This window comes from Sus scrofa, chromosome 8 (assembly GCF_000003025.6).
Source record: "Sus scrofa isolate TJ Tabasco breed Duroc chromosome 8, Sscrofa11.1, whole genome shotgun sequence".
NCBI lineage: Eukaryota > Metazoa > Chordata > Mammalia > Artiodactyla > Suidae > Sus > Sus scrofa.
The window spans coordinates 115,368,888-115,376,809 of record NC_010450.4 but is presented as its reverse complement, the minus strand read 5'-3'; positions in this window follow the sequence as shown (position 1 = coordinate 115,376,809).

Here is a 7,922-nt window from a genome sequence, read left to right as displayed (position 1 = left end):
ATATGTGGTATGACTAAGTGTAGGGAAAGATATTTTATCCCAAACCAACTCTTTTATGCTTTAACATGGAGAACTAGTATGAAGATGAATCATACTGACTTGCATTGAAGCTATATTCACAGTTCAGTTATAATAAATGGTGGACTAAATACTTTTTTGGACACCTATGTTTTGACCGTGAGATGATAAATCATTTCATGGAAAAATGAATTAGATTTCCCAAATTTATACAACAAATCAGGGGCAAAACAGAATGTCATCAATTTTTAATTCCTTCCAGCCCATCAATCAAACTTGCAAATCAGAGTCTTCTTTCATCTAAGGTATAGTTCATAGGATCACCTGCAATGCCCACTATTAGCTTTAATCTTTTAAAAAGATCAAACAGAAATGGTTACAGAGGAGCAAAAGTGGAAATTCAAATATATCAAGAAATCTCTAGTGAGATGCATGTTGTGTAACAAGTGTTTCTGACCTGAGAGGTGAGAATGACAGCATGGCAAGATGGTTTAAAATACTGATTGGAAACAGGAAGTATTAACCCAAATTAGTCAAATTTAGTAAAAGTAGACTCATTTAGACTCAGTTTCAGCCTATGTCGTGGCTGGAGAAAAAACATCTAAATGTTTTATGTTAGTTATGGTTTCCTTAAAATGTTTTAGAATTTTGGCAGAGTAATCTTTTAAAAAGTCCACGACTTTACAAAATTTAGTAAAACCAGTAATTGCGAAGGGTAAAGAGAAAAGAAACAGGAAAAAGTGGAGACAGGATATAACAACTGAAACACATGTCTGAGCTATAAGCTTTAGAGGCAAGCAGATAATATAACGAGGACAGGGCACCCCGAAAGGAAACTGCTTTGTGCCAAAAGTTTTCAAGTTTAGTTCCAGATTAAAGAATATGAATGTATATTGACATGAAAATTGAATTTTGCGTGAGGGGGACAATGTACACTGACTGAAATGCAAACGATCTTTTTTTTTCTTAAAATACTTAGATTGATTCTTTAAGAACTTCATCACTCTGAAGGAGAACAGAATGGAGCAACTATTTTCATTCTGCTTTGTGATTTTTTTCTCATCGCTGCTTAGTTAAACACATTTCCCCCTTTTGATAGACAAGATGGAAATGAACATAATTAGGGCATGTGCTAGAACAAGTTTCTCAGCCTTGGTACTGTGGACACGTGGAGCCAGATAACCCTTTGTGGTAGAGGCTGTCCTGTGCCACATAAATGCTTAGCACCCTCCCTGGTTTCTACCCACTAGATACCAGTAGCAGCTTCCCACAATTGTGACAGCCAAAATGTCTCCACATACTTTCGCTGGGGTAGGGGAGAATCACTCCTAGATGAGAAGTACTATGCTAGAGGCAAGTGTAATATATGAGAGGCCCATTTGGTCATATAAAACTCTGATTATTTTGTAACTGCCCATGCATGGGATCTAAGTGCCCTATGTTCATGCAGAAGGAAATTGGCGAGCCCTTAAATGGCCCCTCATGGTAGGAGCTGAAGAGGTGAGGTGGGAGCTGAGGGGTGGGGCAAGGGAAGAAAAGGTTCCACTCTAATCAAATATGACCTCTTTGCTTGTATCGCCAAAGATTTTATTCCCATGTAAGGTCACATTCACAGGTACTGTGGGTTAGGTCTTCATTTTTTGAGGGGACATACTTCAACCTATAACAGGGTCCAAAAGGGGAGAGGTTTGTTCTCAAATGGTTCCAAGAGAAATTGCAACTGGGGAGGCTTCAAAAGCATTAGTCCAAGACCCAGGCCCATTGAGGAATGGGTAATGAATAGGGTATAGACGCCAACACTGAAGCCTCATTACTCCAATACTGAAGCCTCGTTACCCCAATACTGAAGCCTCATCTTGTTGTGGAATCTTTGGGGGATGAGAGTTATGACTCCAATCTGCAATAAAGAATTCTTTTGTACTTTGTGACTTTCATGTATGTGTGACCCCCTAACAGGGAAGTTGTTTAATGATGGACAGTACCTTCTTCCTATTCAATATTAGGGATGGCAGATTAATGATACTTCTCCTCCTCCTTAAATTGAATTAAAATAACTTGAGGAGATTAAAAAAAAAAAAAACCCAACTATTCCAAAGGTTTGGGACAAGTGTAAGGAAACCAAAATGATGGTATGGGAGTCTGGAACTAGAAAGTAAATAGGGCTTTGTTACCATCACCTTGACCTGATGGTAGAAGCAGTTACTGGAACAGAAAGAGAAAGGGAGAGGGAGAAGGGAAAAGGGGGAGAGAGGAAGAGAGAGACAGAGAGAGAGACCACTGCTGAGTTGGAAGTCTGACAGGGGACTTTGGTCAAGGAACACGGCCATCCCATGGACACTCTGCTTGCAGGCAGCCTGAGCTAACAACTATCCGGATCTCTTCCCTCCCTCTTTCTTGCCTAGGCTACTCAATTGGTCAAACCCACCAAAAGCTAGAAAGCAGCCCATCAACATAGTATATACAGATGGAGCCTCTGCCACTGGCTCTAACTGCCCACCCCCCATCAAGCCAGCGCATAAGCAAGTTTAAGAAGGGTGACGAGTGGATCGGAACATCCTTATGTATCTAGCATACATAAGGATTTTTAAAAAATATTTTTTCTTCTTCTTTTGTCTACTAAAAATTACAATTCAGTTTTTATTAATCTTCCATATTTTGGCCACTTTATTAGAACAGGATCTCCTGCTCAGTTAATGTTCATTAATCTTTAAATAAAAATGACCAAACAATTCCACAGTGCATCAGACCGGTAGTCAACATATAACGATGTTTATCTCTCGATTATAGAGACATAGGCTATTTTGTAGAAAAGTGTGTCATTTCATGATGCTACTGCAATATTTGGGGGCTACATACCAAATTAGGACAAGAGGCAGGAGGCAGGAGACCTTGGTTCTAGTCCTAGATCTACAGATAACTTGAGAAGTGATATTCATGGAGGTAAATGAATGTGTTTTTGTTTTCAACTATAAAATGAGGGAGTTAGGCATCTCTTATAGATAATTTTATAAACTTTAACTTCTCTTATTTTGTAGTAATTATTCATGATCACATCATATTCATTAATACACTTGCTTTGATTATATAGTCCCCCCTCCAAAAAAAAAAAACCCTTATCAATTTGTGAGACCACCAAGAATTAAAAACGTAGTCATATGCAGTTAGCAGTTTTCACAGAGAATTTGGATGATTCAAAACAAGGAGACAAATATATTTGAAAATCTCAACTGTTTAAATGGCTTAAGTTCTTTCTGATCTTAGAATGCTGCACATGTTATTTTCTCTTCTGGAAAGGTTCCTAGCCTGGCTAACTCCTACTCTTCAGGTCACAGCTCAGCTGTCAATCAGAGAAGACTTCCTTAACACTTCTCAACCTTTTCCCAACTTTTAAATAAGATCCTTTCATTTATTTTCATTCTTAGAATCTATTTCTTTTCAGTTTTTTGTTTTTGTTGTAGTTCATAGTTTGTCAGTGTATTTAACTTTCTAAAAATTTGACTGTAACTTCATGGTGGTATCTGGATATATTTTAAATCTGTCTCCTGATGCTTATCACAGTGCCTTGCCCAAATTAAGTAAGTATCATTCTCAAGTGGTTGAGTGAATAAATTGAGATATGTTGTCTCTGGACTTGTAATTACTTACATTCAGAAGAGGAATTTGGGCTTATGAATCCTTGTATAATTTAATATAAAATGTGATTTTTATTGCCCCGGGGTTCATCAAAGAAACAGCAATTAGGGGCTTGATGACCAGAGAATAGAAGGTGGCCAGCTTCCTTTGCTTAAGGCATGAAGTATCATCATAGATGTGTCAAGGAGATAAAATGTGTAAAAGACATTTATAGAAAAGGCATGTTAAAAATAATACAATAATGGAAATAAAATGATGATGCAATAGTAAGATAAATAAGAGTGTTCTAAAAAACTTATCATTCTAAACCAAGTTTTCTCAACCTCCACACTCTTGGCATTATTTTGGACCTGATGTTTCTTTGATGTGGTGGAATTCCCTGTGCATTGCAGGGTGTTTAAAAGCTTCCTTGGCTTCTGCCTGTCAGTTCCAATAATGCCCCTCCAGGTGTAACAACCAAAGTCATCTCCAGACATTGCCAAACGTCTCTTGGAAGTCACAATTGCCTCAATTGATAACCATGCAATTGAGGACCCTCAGAATTAACAAACAAACAAAAGATCCCAAAACCAAACCAAACAAAGCCAAAAAGCAATTACCCTTACACTACACATTCTCATTTCATTGTTCCAAGAACCTTAAAACTTTCATAAGGGATATCAGGGTCATTTCCATTTAATATATAAAGAAAAGAGAAGAGAACAAACTAAGTGACATTTTAATGCCACACAGTAAAAGGCAGAGTGAGGAAAATGAACCTAGGTCTTTTAATGCCAATGCTTGTGCTGTGCCCACAAATCTATTTTTGCTAACTTAGAAAAAAATTAAAAAAAAAAAAAGAAAGAAACCCCAAACTCCAAAACACTCACTGGGAGAATTCCAGAGCAGAGATGAGCACCTGCTCCTGGAGACAGTGAGGGCCATGGGAGGTGAGTGGGCTACAGCTATACCACATACCTCACCCCTAGGTCTGAATGTCACCACTAGGGATTCCAGGGGCTGAGACCTAATTTGGCATGATTGGTAGCCATCATCTGAGCCCTCCTAACTACACATTCCCAACCCTAAGAAGAGAATTTTCAGATCTTCCCTGACCCCTTCTTTTATGGGGTGACATCTAGAAGAAAGCGATTCTATTTTCTTTTTCAACTTACATTTATATTGACACTGTATGTTTTAAGAAAAGAATTCGTAATACTTTCAGTGGCAGTCGTGCTTTTAGCAACATTAAATTGGCTTTATTTTCTACTTGATCAGGAATAGTTTGGGGAAGAGGCAGGGAAGCAGAAATAGAAATACAGAAAGAGAAACACCCATCGTCACAGACCAAGAAAGATCAGAGAAAGAAAGAAACAGAGAAAGACAGAAAGTGACACATGTAGACACACACATGGAGCCATAGAGAGAAGCACACCGAAAAAAGCACATAGAGATTCAGAAGGAGACAGATACACTATGCGTGAGGAGGGTAATGACAGATGGGGGCTTGGGGAGGGGAGAGGGAAGGATGGGAAAAGGTCCTGAGATGCAGGACTCGTGAGGAGTTGTGAAAGGCTGGGACACTGATTAATCTGCTCTCTGGGGACTTGACCCAGTAACAGACCTGATTTCAGAAATGCTTCAGGCATTATTGTTCAGCATATCCAGGGTTATTTCTCTCATCCTGAGGAACACTGTGAGTCTGTACAACTGGAAGAACTCTCAGGCTTCTTTGAATGATAACCCTTTGAGAAAACAGGACACGAAGACCCCCGTTTCCTTCTCTCTGACTTTTCTGTCCCCTTCTCTATTTCCCTCTGGTCCCGCAAATCCAAGAGCAGCTGACTTAAGTATATGTCAGGAAAGGTTCAGTGCCGGTGAGGCAGGCGGCAAGCAGCTGTGTGCAGCCTGGATGGGGGCGGGGGGCCGCGGTGAGCTCTCTGTTTGGGAAGGCCTCAAAAGTTTGCTCCCCCTGGGCCGTTCAGACCATTCTAGACTTCTAGATGGAGGCAAATAGCACTGAAGCAGCTACCATCCAGTTTATAGGATTGCAATTATAGTGGAAACCTGACTATGCTGGGAAGGGCTTTAATGCCTGATCCACATAATATTTGATACCTCCCCCTGGATCAGAAAGCCCCAAAGTCAATGCTCAGGATCCAAATAGTTTCTAACTAGCTTCTCAGCTGACAGCTGGAGCCAGCCGTCAGAGGTTGGACCAGACTGTGTGTAGCTGACAGACTATAGAACAGTTAACCTTCAGGTGAGAAATTGAGTGGACATTGAAAGAGGAGGAGTTAGTTATACTGTACGATAAAAAATAATTTCTGTCTGTGGCTATGGTGCTCACCCCAAGTAATCTGTTCCTTCTCTCAGTCAGTGAATCTGAAATCAAAATACTGCCAGGAATATAATTGCTTCTGGAGACAGAGATTTCAGATTACATTGTGACAGTGCACTATTCTATGAAGAACCCACAAGTCCTAGATCTAGAAAGACATTGGTGGTTTTCTAGTGCAACTGCTTTCTTTATTCAGGAGGACACCCAGAACCACGGAAGTTGAGGGACTTGTTTAAGATCATGCAATAAGTTGGTGGCAGAACTGTGACTGGAACCCAGGCTTCCTACTGTTCATCCTGTTTTATTTCCATATAGGGTAAATAGTAATATTTTAAATAGAAATTGATGGTCTTTTTGAAAATTCCCAATTAATAGTCAAAGGAACATCGATGCAAAGAATTGCATGTTTAAGAAACAGAATTAGGAGTTCCTGTCATGGCGCAGCAGGAAACGAATCCAACTAGGAACCATGAAGTTGTGGGTTCGATCCCTGGCCTCACTCAGTGGGTTGAGGATCTGGTGTTGCTGTGAGCTGTGGTGTAGGTTGCAGAGGCGTCTCGGATCTGACGTTGCTGTGGCTCTGGTGTAGGCCAGCACATGCAGCTCCGATTGGACCCCCTAGCCTAGGAACCTCCATATGCCACGGGTGCAGCCCTAAAAAGACAAATGACAAAAAAAAAAAAAAAGAAAGAAACAGAATTGGAGAACTAAAAATACATATATATACACACACATATATATACACATATATACACATATACACATATATATGTGTGTGTATATATGTATGTGTGTATATATATATCCAGCATCTAATCTAGCCCAAGATGTGTGTAAATACATATGTGTTGAATGAAATGAAGAGGGTCAAATTATTAGCACTCTTCTTAGAAAGTTCGGGTTGTATGAAATGGCCATACAGTGTTTTACCTTGGTGAAGGATACAGGGCTCACAACGCAAGGGTGCCATTTTGAAAGGGTATCTTTCTTATATAATTAAAACTAATGGAAAATTCACTAAGCAAAGAAGTGCTGAAGATATAAGGTGCTCAAGAGATGAACAGATGCAAACCATATGTAACTACTTAAGAAAGTACACTCGCAGCACATGTGAAGCTCCTTTGTTGTCCCTGCAGAATGAAGTAAATCCTGTTTCCCAAATCTCTTTATTTTGGATTTTTCCCAATGTTAAAAAAAAAATCCTTCCCTGTAAAATTCAATAGCATAGACTACAACTCTGGGATTTCATAGAAGCGGTAGATTATATGAGGAGAATTAGCCCTCCACCCCAGCACATCACTCTTAATAGAATATTTCATCAAATTTTGCCACCAGCAAAATGGAACAGGGGGCAGTGTTCCTCCTTGAAGTTGAAACAGCATGGAAAGTTTGAATGAAGCAGATCTTTGTCACATTTTTCAGATAACTAGAGTCTCTGGAGTCTAAAGAGTGGTAAAGGTTTAATAGGATTTCAATGAATCTCTCAGGTCTCCTTATACTTCACTATATTTTACCATGAATCATGTAAAAGTTCATCAGATCAACTCATTTCTCAGCTGTGTTTGTGTCTTAAAACCTTCGCTCTTGTTTGGAAAATCTGTTTGTGATGATCTGTCTGTGGTTCCAGGTCACCTGAGCATTTAGGTGCTGTTCTATTTATAGCTCCCAAAATGTACCCCACCCACCCACCCACCCCAGAGGCTACATCATCCTGTCCTTTTGACATATTGGAAGGACAGAAATATTGCAAAACAGCTCTTTGAGCATCTCTATTTGGGGCAATAAATTGCTAACTGAGCATAGAAGGCCAAGGATTCCTTTACCATTGCTCCCTGTATTAGCACAAATCAAAATCATGCTTACATATTTTATCTTTGGCTAGTCTTAAAATGACAATTTCAATTTAATAAACCTAATATGTAAAAAACAAAGTTTTCAAGGGATTTCAGAA